An 18,069-nucleotide genomic window follows, 5' to 3' on the forward strand; every position below is an offset into this window, starting at 1 on the left:
CGTGAAGGCAAACACTGTATGAGTCATGCAGAAAACATAATATAATATGTAAGTAGGTTGAAGAAACTAGGAACCATGTGTTCTATTTTCCTTTAGCAGAGAATGTGTATAATAGTGAAAAGACATATGGCTTTGGATTCTATACGCCTGCATTTAAATTTCAGCTCTGCTGCTGTTTAACTGAAGGTGTAAGCTAGGAAAAGAAACTGTTTCTCTTCAGGTTGGTATCCTTATCTCCAAAATGGTGAGAAATTACCTGTTTTCCAGCATTAGAGGAAGATTAAATAAGTTTCTATATATAAAGTGCTTGGCATATAGAAATTACACAACAAATAAGTTCGCTTCCACTCTTTACCCTCCCTCCCTGAAAACCTAATAAGAACCACTGGAACACAGTTTCTCAGAAAAACAGTCTGTTTCCTCAGCCCCCATGATGGCCCAGCCCAATCACCAAACCACACCTTACTCTGCAGAGTTTTCACAGGTGCATAAGGCAGAATGCAAACTCTGGTTTACCAGAAATCTCACAATGACTTCTAACCAGTCTGGGCTAAACTCTCCCTGTGGCTATGGAGGGGTTGGTCAGTAGCTATACCTAGGTTTGAGTCTCCGCTTGGTGACGTACAAGCTGTGAGACATGAGATGGCTTCATGAAACTTGCTGAGCCTCAGCGTCCTCCTCTGCAAAATGAGGGTGAGAACTCCTTTATGGAATCATTTCCAGCATTGCACACATGCATGTTAAGAAGCCTACCACCGGCTGTAGTCCCAAGTGGTGCTGCTGAAATGGGCAAGTTCATGAAACCCAAGAATGTGGTTCTGATCCTGGCTGGATGCTACTCCAGACGCAAAGAAGTCATTGTGAAGAACACTGATGATGGTACCTCAGACCGACCCTAGAGCCATGCTCTGGTGGCTGGAATCGACCGCTATCCCTGCAAAGTGACAGCTGCAATGAACAAGATGAAAATCACCAAGGGGTCAAAGATCTAGTCTTTTATGAAAGTTTATAGTTATAATCACCTCATGCCCACAAGGTAGTCTGTGGATATCCCCTTGGACAAAACTGTTGTCAACAAGGATGTCTTCAGAGACCCTGCTCTCAAACACAAGGCCCAGTGAGACGCCAAGGTCAAGTTCAAGGAGAGATACGAGACCGGCAAGAACAAATGGTTTTTCCAGAAGCTGCAGTTTTAGGTCTGTCTTGTTTCAGTTATTAAAAATACCAAAACAAAACAAAACAAAAAGCCTACCAACCATCATCACAAATGTGGTGATCTTTATAAAAAACTCTGCCAATTTGTTACCCAATTGGGTCATCGTCTGCATTTTTTTATAACTAGTAGAGAATATTTTTCACTTGTTTATTAGCGATGAACATTTCTTCTTCCATAAATTGCATGCTTATATCCTGACTCACATCTTAAAAGATACCATGAAATAAATTTTTAATACTAAACTATCACAGACAGTACCATCACAGTCAGCTGTTGTAAATTCGGCCAGCCTCACTATTCATCACTGTTTTTAAAAAAATTACAAGATGAATGCTAAATTGAAGAGAAGTAATCAACAGTAAATAGAAACATATTAGTAAATGAATCTCTTTCTCTTTGCCGGTATTTAAGAGATAGTAGTTCATGCTCTTCTAAATGCCTGAAGATTTTGTAGAGAATCATCATTATTAATATTCTTTGTTATACCACTGTTACAAACAGGTGAAATAAACAACCACCTAAAAAACATGATTTAAGGATTACCAAGAAGGATAAAGGGAAAATACCAAATATCCTGGCCCTGGACTTATGTAGACTACGTGAAAAATATAAAAACACATGTCTTCAAAAGAAACAGTGGTGATCAAATTAACCAATTGTGAATAACTTTCTAATAATATTGTTAAATAGTTAGCCAGAAATAAGCCCTAACATTTATGGTCAGTTCATTTTCAACAATAGTGTTAGGAAAACTGGCAAAAGAGTTAAGTGCTAGGACAACATGCAAAAGAATGAAGTTGGACCACTACCTCATAATACACTCAAGAATTAACTCAGGGACTTCCCTGGTGGTCCAGTGGTTAAGAATCTGCCTTCCAATGCATGGGATGCAGGTTTGATCCCTGGTCGGGGAATGAAGATCCCACGTGCCGCAGGGCAACTAAGCCCATGCACCACAACTACGGAGCCCGAGTGCTCTGGAGCCCACATGCCACAACTAGAGTGAAGCCCACGCGCCACAACGGAGAGCCCACATGCCACAACAAAGATCCCGCATGCCGCAACTAAGACCCAATGCAGACTAATTAATTAATTAACTTAAAAAAATGAATTAACTCAAAGTGGATCAAAGACCTTACACTAATGTAAATGCTAAAACTCTTAGAAGAAACTCTTAGAAGACCTTGGGTTAGGCAATTATTTCTTAAGTATGACACCAAAAGCACAAATGATAAAAGAAGATTGATAAATTGGATGTTATCAAAATTAAAAACTTTTGTGCTTCAAAGGACACCATCAAGAAAGTGAAGAGACAACTACAGAATGGGAGAAAGTATTGCAAATCATATTTTGGAAAAAGAACTCATATCTGGAATATATGAAGGATACAACTCAATAATAAAAAAGACGACCCAACTTGAAAATGGGCAAAGGATTAAATAGATTCTTCTCCAAATAAGAGATATAAATGCACAGATAAAATGCTCAAAATCATTTGCCATTAGGAACATGCAAATCAAAAGGATAATGATACACCATTTCAAATCCACTAGAATGTTTATAATCAAAAAAAAAATAGTAAGTGCTGTCAGGCATATGGAGGGATTGGAACCCCCATCCATCTCTGGTTGGACTGTTAAAATGGTGCAGCCACTTTGGAAAACAGTTTGGTAGTTATTCAAACAGTCAAACATAGCAGTTTTACTCCTGGGTGTACAACCAAGGTAATTGAAAATATATGGCCACACGAAACTTGTACACAAGTTTCCATAGCAGCATTATTCATAAAGCCAAAAAGTGGAAACAACCCAAATATCCTCCACCTGAAGAATAGATAAATACAATGTGGTATATCCATACAATGAAATACCGTTTGGTCATAAAATGGAATGAATTACTGACGCACACTACAATGTGGACAAAACCTGTCAGCATGCTACGTGAAAGAAGCCAGCCACAAAAGATCACATACAGTATGATCCCATTTATATAAAATACCCAGAATAGGTACTTTCCCTCTCTATAGCTGAGATATGAAATGTCTCATATAGAGCAATTACATTAATAGATTAGCTGTTGCTGAGGGCAGAGGAAGGAGGCGGTGGGGGGATGGAGAGTAACTGCTAATGGGTACAAGGTTTCTTTTTGGAGTGTGGAAAATGTTCTAAAATTAGATAATGGTGGTGGTTGTGTAACTCGGTAAATAAACTAAAAACCACTAAATTATACACTTTAAACAGGTGGACTTTACATTCCGTACATGGTATCTGAGGCTGTTTTTAAAACCTTCAAAAACAGATAATTATTTACTTTTTATAAGGCCCTATGATTTTATTATAAATGTTGGTAAAAATAATTATAAATGTTGGTAATAATTATAGCAACTTACTGAGTGCTTATTATGTGCCAGACAATATTCAAAGTCTTTGCAAGTATTAACTAATTTACTTTCCCAACAAACCTATTAGGCAAATACTATTATTCCCATTTTACAGATTAGAAAACTGAAGCTATTAAGTTGCATCATAAGAATTCAAACACGGAGAGTCTGTGTTTTTAAATAAAATATTTACTAGCCCTGGAATCCAATAGCAAAATATGGGGAGAAAATCCCTAAAATTCAGAGAATTGGGGACATTTTTAAATATTATGATTAATGACAAAGCCTAAAAAAGTTAATACCTAAGAATAAAAGAAAAATTGTTACTTCACACAATAGCAGTGGAAATGAAAGGCTGTAGATTATGTAATCGTGCTCCTCTCTTGTCCTGTATAAAGACAATAGTAGATACAGATGGGCTGTTGCTGAGACTCCCTCGTATGTTTTCATTCTCCCGTGAGTGACAGCAGGAGGAATTCTACAGAGCCGCACGGTGGGAACAGGAGCCAGATTATCAGGCCAGGAGTGAAGAGAGAGCCAGGAGGGCAGCCGCAGCTCTGCCACTAATTATTCATGTGACCTTGGGTGGGTCATCTGACCCTTCTGAACACAAAGGATACATCTATAACATGAAATATCTTTAGGTCCCTATTTCTTTCAGAATCTCATTATCTACCATTTAGTTTCTAGACTAATCTCAGAAACATTTTGGCCAGTGTTATGTTTACTCCCAAACAAATCTTGCTCAAATCTGTTTCATGGACTTCTCCAAACATGTCTTTTCTGGCCCTATGTCAACTCCTCTGGCCCCTGGTGCTCCAGCTGTGGGGAGGGAACTGAGGAGATTGTCTATTCCTCACTTTGAATGCAAGGCCCCTTAAAAATAATAAAAATCCATTTAGTAAATGTTGGATGTATTTCCAGGATTACCAAACAATTTGACAGTCCTTTAGAGAAAAACATAATTTTGATGATGAAATAGTCATTGTGATTATCTCTGGGAACTGAGGATTACAGATGATTTTTAAATTTTCTTCCTTATATTTTGTCTTATAAACCAAAAAACTATGTTTTTAAAACCTTATGGTACAACATTATGGACCACATCAACCACATTACTTAACCACACTAAAAATAATACCCAAAAATCCCTTATGGGGGCATTGAAAAATCGTATGATGTTCATAAATATTTCTCTGGAAATTATTACCAATTTGTGTAAAATCAAACAAGACAGAATATACTATAACTCCTATGCAATTTGTCAGATGATAACGCTATTTAAATCAAAGGACACAGTTTTTACAATATGGTAACTCTGGGGCCATATTCATACATTTACCATGCCCTGAAGTTGAAACATTTAAATGTTTACTGCGGAGTGAGGGAGTCAGCTTGTACCGGCTCCCAAGAGCTAGTGGTCAGCACCTCTTCCTAAAGCCATGTTCAGTGGCATCACATTGGTAGCTTAAAATCAGCCATGGTGGGAGTGTTTACACTCTGGAAGTTGGCAGATGCTCCAAGTCAGAGAACTTGGGTTTTCAAATTTCTTTCCCTAATATGACAGAGACCAAATGCATGAAAAGAAAGATTGCTTTAAGTCTGATGTGGCCATGTTTACTGGAACGGCAAGATCACCTTTCCGGAACAGCAAGATCAACTTTCTAATCTTTCTGGGAGCAAAACGTTCTTTAAAATGACCAACTGCTGCAGACAGTAATAGTTTTCCATCATGGGCAACACAGTCAGTCTCTCTATATCCTCTCAGAGAAGGGCTCACAACTTTAGGGGAGGAACTAACCCCTCTCCAATCTTAGAAACCACAGAATAAAGGAGCTTGAAGCAAGAGGAAGGGACTTTAGATATGACATCATCCATTAGTTAGACTGGAGTATTCTAGGCTGCTTGATGGGGCCATTAGCACCAATGTCAACACTCCATGGACCCGAATTGTTAACCCTTGCTCTCCCTCTGGGGTTAAGTCTTCCACAAGCCACATGCAGACACTCAGCTGATGTGACGTTCCGAAAAGGAAATCATATCTTTCAATTATATTATAATAATCCACTCAGCTTTAGAGAAAATATGACCAGCTCAAATCGTACTCTTCCCTCCTCATCATCAATAGCATTTTCTGAATGCTTACTACGCACAGGCTTCATGCTTGAAGTTTACATTATCATCAAGTTCTCACAATAGTCTTTTAATGATACTATTTTCATTACCATTTTTACGGAGGCTTGGAAAGGTTAAGTACCTTTCCAAAGTAACACAGCAAGGAAATAATGGAGCCGCCCTTCTGATCCAGGCAACCTGACCCCCAAACCCACACCCTAAACCACAACATTACACAGCCCACTCCAGGAATGTGGATAAATTCACATTACACCCAACACTGGTTTGCCATATATGGCTATTCCACGATGAAGTCTGAATCTCCACGTAACTCCACCAGGCCATATGTTCCTTTGCTCAAATGGCAGCAGTATGTGTGTAGAGTATACAAACTAATTTTTTTAATACTAGCCTGAACAAAGCATAATCCATCAGATAAATCCTAAAGCACAAATGTTTATGTTACTTAATTGTAGAGGAAATCTAGTTTATTTATAAATGGAAATTTATATTCCATTCCTTGGAAAGCTGGTTTTCAAGCTCTGTTTATCTGGTAGTTTCAGTTTGGTCTTGTGCCTCAAAATCCAATTCCCACAGCTCTAGGAGGAGGAGAATATACAGGCATGAATCCCCATCTCCTATCTAGCCTGACACCAGTAGGCATATTTGTTCCTTATTTGTGGACTTCAGAATGGTTGGATGTAATAACTGTCAACTGAAAAAACAAACACGCGCAGCGTAAAAGTGGAGAGTTAAGTTTTGTTAGGCAGCAATTTTTAGGACTTCAAGCCTGGAAGGCAGCACCTCAAGTAACCCTGAGAGAACTGTTCCAAGGAGGCAAAGGGAGGAGCTAGGTTATATAGAAGTTTTGCAACAAAAGGCAGGTAGTCTGGACATCAGAAGATTATTGTAAATTAAAGAAAACCAGATATCCCAAGTTAAGGAATTTAGCACTTTTCTGTGTATGGGAAGGTGCTAGAGTCTGGGCAGACTGAAATCATTCCTTTGATATGCACCTCAGCTATCTGGGGCCAGTATCCAGTGTTTTCACATCCTGAGTTTCCTCAGGGCTCACCAGCTCACCATCGGTGGTGGCTGCAATCGCTGGTGACTGTGACATCCTTTGTTTACTGATATGGCAGGAAATATTCCATTTCTCATAACCAAAGGTTACCATCATTGCGCAAGATGAAATCCTTGGAACTATGGACCTTGTTTCATTGAAGAAGGAAAAAAATCTTACAGGAAAACTTTAATGAGCCAGGTTTAAGGAGAGAAAACTAGAACTAGAGAAGACTTTCAACATCATCTAGGCTGGGGCTTTCAAACTCAAATGCAGGTTATGAGAGTAAGTGAAACAAAGCAAGCAGAGTGAGGCACTGAGGAAGGCTGGAGACTGAGGCAAACTACAGAGGTCACAAGGGACCTCTACAGCTTAGTACCAGCCAACTGTTGCCATACTCTTGTCAGGTCTGATTTTCCAGGCAAGGCCAGATAACCGTGTTTTCTACGAAATGTATAGGAAATTTCTACTTACAAAACATGGTAGAGGCCAAACAGAACTTGTCAGCAGGCCAGATCTAGCCTACTATCTCTTCACATAGTAGAAGAGAAAAAAGTCCAGAGATGTTAACTGAACGCACCACGTGGGAGATCCCACATTGATTGTTCTCTTTTCTATGTCAGACTCTTCTACAATCTCTGTTTATAAAGACACAGCACTGTGACTTACTGGAGAGCATCAGAAAAATGAGGTGTTTCCATCATTGCTGGTCTTACTTAAAACTGCCTGCTAGTTGTCAGTTTTTGTCTTGTTTGGTCTTGCTTATTAATCTCCCTTTCCATGGAAGGCTATAAAAGGTCTCTGCTACCTTTGTTTTCATTGTATTCTGGTTGTTATCATAGATTATTCATTCTTTTGCCAGTGTCTCTGCTCCTTTTATAGCTATATTGACAAAAATGTCCTACTCCAGTTATTTCTCTTTGATCACCTGGTCTTTGTTTTAATTTTCACACATAAAACTGAAAGCTGTGGCAAAGGCTCGAAGTGCTTTGATCGGAGGCCACATCTAAACGGTCAAAGGGGTCCAACAATGGCAGCTCTGTGCCTGCAAGTGTAGACTGATGCACAGCAGTCAACTGCCATCCATTTAAATAAAGCAATCAGTCACATTTTCTTTTAGTGGCCATGTGCCCTCAGAACCTTATTCCTGTTTGAGCATAAAGTCCAGATGTAACTACTAGCAAATTTTTAAAGATTGCTCATGGGCATCTCATATCACGAAGTGAAATTCAGTGCAAAAGCCACACCTGCCTTCAGACCCTCCCATCAGCATCTGTAGTTTAACACTGACAAGCTCTAGGGAAGGCACGAGCGCTCCTCTTTTTCTAGCACTTTCTGCTGACTTCTATGCCTCCCTCCCGCCTCACGGTTTTCCTTACCTTCTGGCTCTTGAAGGCATTTGAGTTTGTGACCCATGCTCTAGAGTTTCAGCAAATCTCATCTCTGGCACAATTTCTTATGATAAGGAATGAACTCAACATCTTACATAAGAGTTCAGTCAATACTGTTTCCTCTACTTCGAAGCTACCTCCCCTAGACCGGTAGTTGCCGCCTAAATGAAACAACTGTATCACCAGGTGATTGCAGTAGCGAGTCCACTCATCCCCTTCTGCTTCTAAAGCATCATGCACATGGCCATCAGCTTAGTCTTTCCTCATTTTATTCCCAGTACCTACAAGATAAAGCTTGCACGGCCCACTGGCATTCAGGGCCCTTCATAATTCAGCCTCCATCTAAATGTTCAAAACTCTTCCCTTACCGCTCCCGCACAAACTCTCCACTCTCACGTCCACGCCTGGTCCACGCCTGTTCATTTGCTCACAAGCCCTCCTCCCTTCCCTTTCTGCTTTTCCAGCTTCTCCTCATTCTTCAGAGCTTAACTCAAACTCCACCTTTTCCACTAGGCTTTTCTAAATCATCGGAGTCTCAAATGACCTTGCCTCCTTTTAAATATAAAAGGCTAATAAACTTTTCTTGAATGAATCAAGCAATTCTGGCAAGACCACATTCTTATGACCACTTAATTCTGGCCAAACTACTTAAACTTTTTAAGATATATTTTCATCATCTGTAAAAATGTGGTTTTGGCAAGGATTAAATGAGATGTGATTATAAAATTATCTAGCAGAGATGCCACATAGACTCAAAAGATGTTAGGTAGTACAGACATTCAAGAAATATGAGCCTGATTTACTGCCTTCTTCCCTCTTTTTTTTTTTGTGGTACGCAGGCCTCTCACTGTTGTGGCCTCTCCCGTTGCGGAGCACAGGCTCCGGATGCACAGGCCCAGCGGCCACAGCTCATGGGCCCAGCCGCTCCGCGGCATGCGGGATCCTCCCGGACTGGGACACAAACCCGTGTCCCCTGCATTGGCAGGCGGACTCTCAACCACTGCGCCACCAGGGAAGCCCTTCCCTCTTTTACTGTTAATTAACTTTTCAATTCCATATATTTTATCTTCCTAGCTCCATTTTTGGAGCAAAGACCTATTTCTTAAAATATGTTTGTATCACTCACTGCAGCTAGCATGGAGCCTTACTGATAAAATATTGTTGAAAAGAAAGCTCCTCTATTGAAAAATATGTCCAAAGATTGGCTGTTGACCCTGGGATTTCCTCCTTTAGAGACATTTTTCCTGAGCTAAGCATTGCCCCCGGTTAAAATCCAAACCTGCCTGGGAAACAGTAAGATGTTTCATTAGTTATAATATCTGTACTGATTAGACTTTTTTGTTTATAAGGAGCAGAAACTACCTTATAGGTTGTTGCTATGATATGAGGTATGATGATGGGTCTGATTTTTTTTTTGATTGAAGTATAGCTGATTTACAATGTTGTGTTAGTTTTGAGCATACAGCAAAGTGATTCAGTTTTGTAGATAGATAGATGATAGATAGATATACTCTTCCATTATAGGTTATTACAAGATATTGAATATAGTTCCCTGTGCTATACAGTAGGTCCTGGTTGCTTACCTATTTTATATATAGTAATGTATATCTGTTAATCTCAAATTCTAAATTTATCCTTCCCCCACCTTTTCCCATTGGTAACCATAAGCTTGTTTTCTATGTCTCTTTGTTTTGTAAATAAATTCATTTGTATCATTTTTTTTAGATTCCACATGTAAGTGATATCATGTGATATTTTTCTTCTTCTGTCTGACTTACTTCACTTGGTATGATAATCACTAGGTTGTAATGGGTTCGATTAATACATTTTAGTATAATTTAGCTTATCTAATATCTTTCCAACATAATTACAACACAAAAGGGGAACATAAGGGGAAATATAAGGGGAAAAAGAAAAATACATATACTGCACTATCAGAAAAGGATAAGGAGGGAGGCTGGGTGCAATGCACCATCACAACTGCAGCAAGACAACACCTGGAACCAGGGTGACCACCTGCCTTGATTGGCCCAACCCTAAGAGGTTCCTAGAATGTGGGGCATTCAGGGCTAAAATTAAGAATATCCTGGACAAACTGGGATAAACTGGTCACCTTATTAGGCATCAGTAAAATCCCACTGAGACATACACTTTATCTAATTTCAAAAGTGTGCTTAGAGTCAGGACTACACACGGAGCAACACAAACCTGCCCCTGGCTGGTTATCAGCTGGTTAGAGCAAAGTGCTAACAAGAGCAAGGCTAAAGGTTTGATTTCCCAGGAAACTTTGCTCTCTTCCACTATCAGAATCTGTGTACTTCACTTAAGCCCGTCGTTCTCCAATGTCACTGACTAATCACAAAAGGAGGAGAAGAGAGAACACAGCTACATCAGACCAAATCCTTCCCTGCTACTAGTAACACTGGTGAAAAACTGATGTTTTTCTTGTGAATAAACATTAAGTGATTGAAGAAGCTGAAGATCATCACATAGGAAATTTATTTTCCTTCCTGCTTTTAGTAGGGTTATAAATAACAATAATGATAATACATAGAATATTCTGCTATATGATTTCATTCTAATCTAGTGAGAGACACAGGGCTGATACCACGCTCAGCAGGGTTGGGATCACCTGTGGTTAGACAGCCAGAAGCAATGGATGGAGCCTGAGCCCTTGCCTCCTAGTGATTTTTTTATTTGTTTGTCTTTGTTGTCATCACCATTTTGGTAGAGGGCTCAGCCTCCTATAACCAGCAAAGTATACAACCTGAATGTTGAGACTCCCCGAACTTTGTACATATCACTTCCATAAGAACTCCAGAACTCTTCTGGTCCCAAAGACCAAGCAGCACAGCCTTAAGGCTCCTATGTGTCTTACCAAATGTGGGCTGGTTATTTCCTGTATGGTAAAGGCATAAAGCACATCCACATTCCTTGCCCTGTTGATCAGGCTCAGGGGGTTAAAGAAAGCACCCCTACTTTTAATGTTTAGATCCTGCCTGGCTCTGCATCTCGTTGTCTTAAGTTTGTCCTTTTCCATAGACTTTTCTGCCTAAATCCAGAGTTATATGGTGTTCCTATTAGTAAACTGAAAGCTGAGTTTGCCAAACACGTTTATTTCTCCTTCAGAGCAAATGGGTAGGATGAAAACCACTCTTGTCATACTTACATGTTACTCATTAACTGACTGCAAGAAAAAAAAATTGCCTCAGCTAGATTAGGAGTCATGTGAAGAAGCTTCCTGCAATGCAGGAACTGAGAGAGGCTGAAACGCAGAGATTTTCACATTATTGAGGAGGTTGAAAAATGAGCCCTTGAGTTTATTTCTTGACTTGGCGATTGACAAGTCCACAATGGTGAAGAAAAGGCTGTCATCATCCAATGACACAGTGTTCCGGTCTGAGATTCCAGGCAGCCCAAGCAAGGTGGGTGCGGAGGCCCGGAACAGCATCCCTGACAGCCCCGGCTCAGTGTTTCTCAGGTGGGTACATCCCGTCTGCCCCCCTGATGACCTCAGCCACCCGACAGGTGTTGCTTGGAGAGCCCCTTCCTCATCCCCGGAGGGAGGATTCTGCCAGGTAGAAAGAGAAGGCACAGCCCAGGCCCCTGGGCTGGTGGATTTTAAGGGGGTACATAGCAAAGGACATGATCTGCTGAGCAAATAGAACTCTTACCACCATTAAGGGACAATAATTGTTAGTGCCTTCTTCAGTACTTTTCAGTACGTACTAGAAAACTGGTCAGCTATGCAGTTACTCAATTCCTGACCCACTCTCAGGGTCATAGGAAGTGAAGCCAAATGGTTAAACCAAAAACCTTACTTTGGTGTCAAAATTACTGTATTATTGTCAAAACAGTAATTATTAAAATATTAAAATAACTTTCTTCTTTGGACCTTTCTAAATTAAATATTAAAATAGTACTGGCTATGCTCTGATCCAACAACTTACTGTACAGTGATTTAAAGCAGCTTTGACTAGGTTCAGAACATATCTCCTTTAGCTGTAAGTATTAATATCTACATGCACACCACTCTGATAATTATATATTTTTAATGAAAATTCATTTATCTACTCTTTTTCATTTTATCTCATAATAATTCTCTAGCAACTTATAAAATGTAGAAATCAAGTGCAAGTGGAATCAATTACAAGAAAAAGTTCCTTATGCAACTCTTTTAAAATTGAGGTTTAGTTGATTTACAACATTATATTAGTTTCAGATATACAACATAATGATTCAAATTTTTATAGATTATACCTCATCCAACTTTGGTGTAAACTTTTTTTAATGGAGGTGACATTGGTCTATATCATTACATCGGTTTCATGTTTACAACATTATATTTCTACTTCTATGTACCTTACAGCATGCTTACCACCTAAAATTTACTTTCCGTCTGATGTAAACTTTAACGTAACTTCCATGTAAATTAAGTCAAGGCAGAGGAATAGCCTCCACACCTGAACTTCACTTTTCCATATTATATCCAGAAAGTCAATCATTTGATTTATTTTTTAATCATTTTAAATCATTTACACAAAAAAATGCTCAAAATTATAGCCTTTAAAAATTAAATACAAAATAACGAAATCACACTTCATTTAATAGCATTCACACATCAGACTGTCAAGTGAGGAAAACAAATTCAATAATTTTTAAAAAGAAGTTTTAGAGATCAAGAGTCTGAATTTATGCAAAATATTGCTTAATACATCTATTTAGGTTGGCTTAATTTTTCCATCCATCATTAAAATAAATCTACATAACTTGCATTATGGTCATTTGAGCAAGAGCACAATTCCAGTGATTGAAAATGTAAAACTTTGCATTATTTCCATATTTTGCTGAACTTCGAGTGCTTCTTTAATTGCTTCGTCTGCCTAATCCTCCTCTTACATTGACCGTAATGCAAACTCTTCTTGGAACTCAAGCTCTAACGAGGAAAAATAAAATCAAATTAAAATGCATAGGACTTTCCTGGGGGCTCAGTGGTTAAGAATCTGCCTGCCGACGCAGGGGACACAGGTTCGAGCCCTGGTCTGGGAAGATCCCACATGCCGCGGAGCAACAAAGCCCGTGCGCCACAACTGCCGAGCCTGCTCTCTGGAGCCTGCGACCCAGAACTACGGAAGCCCGCACACCTAGAGCCCATGAAAAAAAAAAAGAAAGGAAAAAAAAAAAAGACAGAAACCAACAAGGGCCTACTATATAAGCCCAGGGAACTACACTCAGTGTCTTGTAATAACCTATAAGGGAAAATAATCTGAAAAAGAATATATATATACATATGTATACATACACATATAACTGATTCACTTTGCTGTACACCTGAAACTAACACAACATTGTATATCAGCTATACTTCAATTTAAAAAAAACAACAAAAAAAGATAAACACTTCCCTTTACCTTAACATTAAGAATTTATGTGGCTGTTGTGGCATCCCATTATCCTTCCCATGAACTACAGCAAATCATATGTACCCTCAGATCAGCAAACCACTCAGATAGGCACAGATACAATTTATGCAGTCTTTTTATTCAACCATTCAATTCAACAGAGATTTGTTGAATAACTATTATATGCCAGGCTATGTGGAAGGCACAGCAAATATAATAAGTGAGATAGATGTAGTCCCTGTGCTTATGGAGGTTATTAGTTTAATGTCAAAGACAGGCAAAAAAATTATGAATGAATGCATATATACATACATAATTCAAAATATTAATGTATATTTTTATAGGAAAAAATTACAGGGCAGATATGGAGAATAAGGTGGGAAAAACTAATTTAGATTGAGTGGCAAGTCAGGGACTCTCCAAGGACGTGATATTTAGGCTGACTTCAAGGATGAAAAAAGAGCCACAAGCATGACATGATTGGGAAGCAGCAAGTCGCCCTGAAGAGGGGAGTGAGCTGAGCCCTGAGGAACCTCAGCGGGGTGGCACCTGATGAAATCAGAGAGACAAGTAGAGGATGAAGGGGTTTAGAATTCTGTTCTAATCTTGGTGGGAAATCACTGGAGGGTTTAGAGTAGGGGAGTATCATGATGTGACGTTCCCTTTAGAAGGGTATTCTGGCCTCTCTGTAGGTTATTTCCAGTTTGTTGCTCATTCAAGCAATGCGCAGTCTTGCCCATGTCTCCAGTGTGCTTGTACAAGAGTGTCTCTAAGATATATATACCTAGGAGAGGAACTGCGGGGCTATAATATGGACATGATTAACTTTACTCATTATGTCAAATTCTGTTCCAAAGTTCTGTGTCATTTATGCTATTACCAGCATTATTCCGCTTCCTCAACATTGCCATTGTTTGACTTTTTAATTCTTTCTAAACTGGAATGTATGAAATGGCATCTCAGTGTAAATGGTTTCAATGTGCATGTCCCTTATTAAGACAAAAGGAGCATCTTTTCAACATATTTATTAGTCATTCTCATTTCCTCTTCTGTTAAATTCCTGCTCGTGGATTTATGAACCTTTGGGAAAGCAAAGGGAGTGGGAGAGGGTACTATCTTTTCCTTATTTGTAGATAGTTTTTGAAATACTCCAGATACTGATCTTCTGTTAGCTACGTGTGTTGCAAATGTTTTATTCCAGCATATGACTTGTCTGTTCATGCTCTCCATTATGTCTGAGTTCTTACTTTCAATTTATCAGTTTGTTTACTTTTATTTTTCATTGAAGTATAGTTGACTTACAGCATTATATTATTTTCAGGTGTACAACGTAGTAATTTGATATTTTTATAGATTGTACTCCATACAAAGTTACTATAAAATATTGACTATATTCCCTGTGCTATACATTATATCCTTGTAACTTATTTTACACCTAGTAATTTGTACTTTTAATTCCCTTCACCTATTTTTCCCCTGCCCCTACCACTCTCCCCTCTGGTAATCACTAGTTTGTTCTCTGTATCTGTGCATCTGTATCTGTTTTGTTATATTTGTTCATTTGTTTATTTTTTAGATTCTACATATAGGTGAAATCACACAGTGTTTGTCTTTCTCTGATTTATTCGACTTATTTCACTAAGCATAATATCCTCCAGGTCCATCCATGTTGTCAAAAATGACAAAATTTCAATATTTTTATGGTATATGAATAATATTCCATTTTGTGTGTGTTAATGTTGTATATATATATATATATATATATATATATATAAAACACCTTCTTTATCCATTTATCTGTTGATGGACATTTAGGTTGCCTCCATATCTTGACTATTGTAAATAATGCTGCTATTGTGGTGCATACATCTTTTCAAATTAGTGTTTTTGTTTTCTTTGTATAAATACCCAAAAGTGGAAATACTGAATCATATGGTAGTTCTATTTTTAAGTTATTTAAGTAACTCCATAGTGCTCTCCATAGTGGCTGTACCAATTTACATTCCCACTAACAGTGCAAGAGGGTTCCCTTTTCTCCACACCCTCACCAACACTAATTCTTTGTTGTCTTTTTGATAATAGCCATTCTGACTGGTGTGAGGTGATATCTTGTTTTCTTAATGATTTGCGCTTCCTGTGACTTAAGAATTCCTTCCCCACCCTGAGGTTATAAGAATGTTCTTATGTATTTTCTTCTAAAAGTATGTTTTCTTTTAAAACTAGGGTCCGTTCTGTATTTGGAATTTATTTTTGTTTCTGGTGCTAGGTCCTCATCTAATCTTTTATATGGATAATGAATTCTCCCACATTATTTATTGAATAGTCTTTCCTTTCCCCATTAATCTGCAATGCCAGCTGTGTCATATATCACTGTCTTCATTACTATCACCTTATAATAAAAGTTTTGTTATCTGATGAGACAAAACTTCTTACTCACTTCAGAAGTGGTTGTCTACTTTTTTAAAAAAAATTTTTAATTAATTAATTAATTTATTTATTTTTGGCTGCATTGGGTCTTCGTTGCTGCACGCGGGCTGGGCTTTCTCTAGTGGCCGAGAGTAGGGGCTACTCTTTGTTGTGGTGCAGAGGATTCTCACTGCGGTGGTTTATCTTGTTGCTGAGCACGGGTTCTAGGCGTGCAGGCTTCAGTAGCTGCAGCTCGCGGGCTGTAGAGCACGGGCTCAGTAGTTGTGGCACACGGGCTTAGTTGCTCCGCGGCATGTGGGATCTTCCCGGGCCACGGCTCGAACCCGTGTCCCCTGCATTAGCAGGCAGATTCTTAACCAGTGCGCCACCTGGGAAGCCCTGATTGTCTACTTTTGACCCTTTGCTCTACCATTTAAATTTTAGAATTTGGCTTGTCACATAAAAACTTTTTTTAAAAGTTGAAATTGCATCAAATCTATTGCTCAATTTGAGGAAATTTGACATTTTATGGTGTTAAATATACCTATTCATACACATGGTGTGGCCTCCATTTATTTAGGTCTTCTTTAATATCCTTTGATAAAGATTCTACACAAAGATCTTACACATCATTTGTTAGATTTATTCCGAGATACTTTACAACTTTGTTGCTTTTGGAAATATATTTTTAATTTGATTTTGTTGATGTTGTGCAGAAATGTAAATTTCTAAATTGATCTTATATTCCACATTCTTACTAAATCTTCTTATTAATTTTAATAATCTGTAGACTGAGTTTTTTGTAGACAATAATATTATTTGAAATTTAAAACTTTTTTTACTTTTCTGAACTTTGCCCTTTTAAATCTTTTTTATTTTAAAATACAAGCAAGGAACGCCATTATAATGTTGACTATAAATAGTAATTCCAGGCATTCTCATTTTGTTCCTAATTTAAAAGGGAATGCTTTTAACATTTCAGGTTTTATCAGTCTTTCTCAGATTAAAAAAGTTTCCTGGGCTTCCCTGGTGCTATGCAGGGGACACGGGTTCGTGCCCTGGTCTGGGAGGATCCCGCGTGCCGCGGAGCAGCTGGGCCCGTGGGCCGTGGCCGCTGGGCCTGCGTGTCCAGAGCCTGTGCTCCGCGGCGGGTGAGGCCGCGGCGGTGGGGGCCCGCATACCGCAAATAAAAAAAAAAAAGTTTCCTTCTTATTGAGGTTTTCTAAGAAGTTGTAGAAACTATTGAGTACTTTCCTGGCCTCCACTGAGATGATCCTCATTTGAAAATCTCTGGCACTCATAAAGCACACAGTACCTCAACATTCAAAGTTCACAACAAGTCATCATTTCCCAAAATACAGAACACTGGACAGCCTTGAAAAACATGAATTGCTTTAAGCTTTATAAACAGACTGGAAAAGGCTCTGGAGAATTAATAGTTCCATAAATTAGTCATTCGGCAAATAAAAATCAGGTATTTTTTAAAATTAGTTTTTGGAGATTTACTCTGCAAATTACCATTAGAGCTATTGCTTTTAATAAATTTGTTTCTCCAAAATATTTCTTTTTAGAGTATCAGTCTATTTCAGTTTTAGGTAAAGATGAAAGTTGCCCGGTGGAGCTAATGTGTTGAATGGGGTGCCATAGGCTTTGGGAGGCACAAACAAGGTCCAAGATGACAACCAAAGAGGGCAAATATAGGGCAGTACCAAGCTGGAATGTGAAACCAGGGTGGGACCAGCCCAGGCCTACTCATACTACCCGTGCTATGGTTTGGGGACCACTCCAGGCTGCTGCAGTGGACAGTGACCTTGGCAGGTCCAAGACAGCCTTGAATCACATTCACTCTGCCTCCTCTTAGTGGCTCCAAAGATTCTGCTTCTACTCCTCTATTCATCCAGTTGTCACCAGTGAGTAGAAGAGGAGATGCTGGCCCTTCTTCCCCTCCACTCTACCCTCCCAAGAGCCTTGCTTTTTCTTAGCCAATCCCACTTCTGATTTTAGGGAAAGGATAGAAGCACTATTTGGTACCTGAAGAACAGGAGCACAGTAGACATCATATCTTGACCCATTTTTACTAGGTGAGCCCATGGCCT

The 18,069-nt window shown here is 38.9% G+C and overlaps 1 pseudogene; it reads left to right on the forward strand.

Annotated features, from left to right (window-relative positions):
• The first annotated feature begins 626 nt into the window (after nucleotides 1–626).
• Nucleotides 627–1,669, forward strand: LOC111182374 (large ribosomal subunit protein eL27 pseudogene; annotated as a pseudogene).
• The last annotated feature ends 16,400 nt before the right edge of the window (nucleotides 1,670–18,069 follow it).

This window comes from Delphinapterus leucas, chromosome 3 (assembly GCF_059928025.1).
Source record: "Delphinapterus leucas isolate spDelLeu-1000000601 "Yukka" chromosome 3, BTC_Dleu_Yukka2, whole genome shotgun sequence".
NCBI lineage: Eukaryota > Metazoa > Chordata > Mammalia > Artiodactyla > Monodontidae > Delphinapterus > Delphinapterus leucas.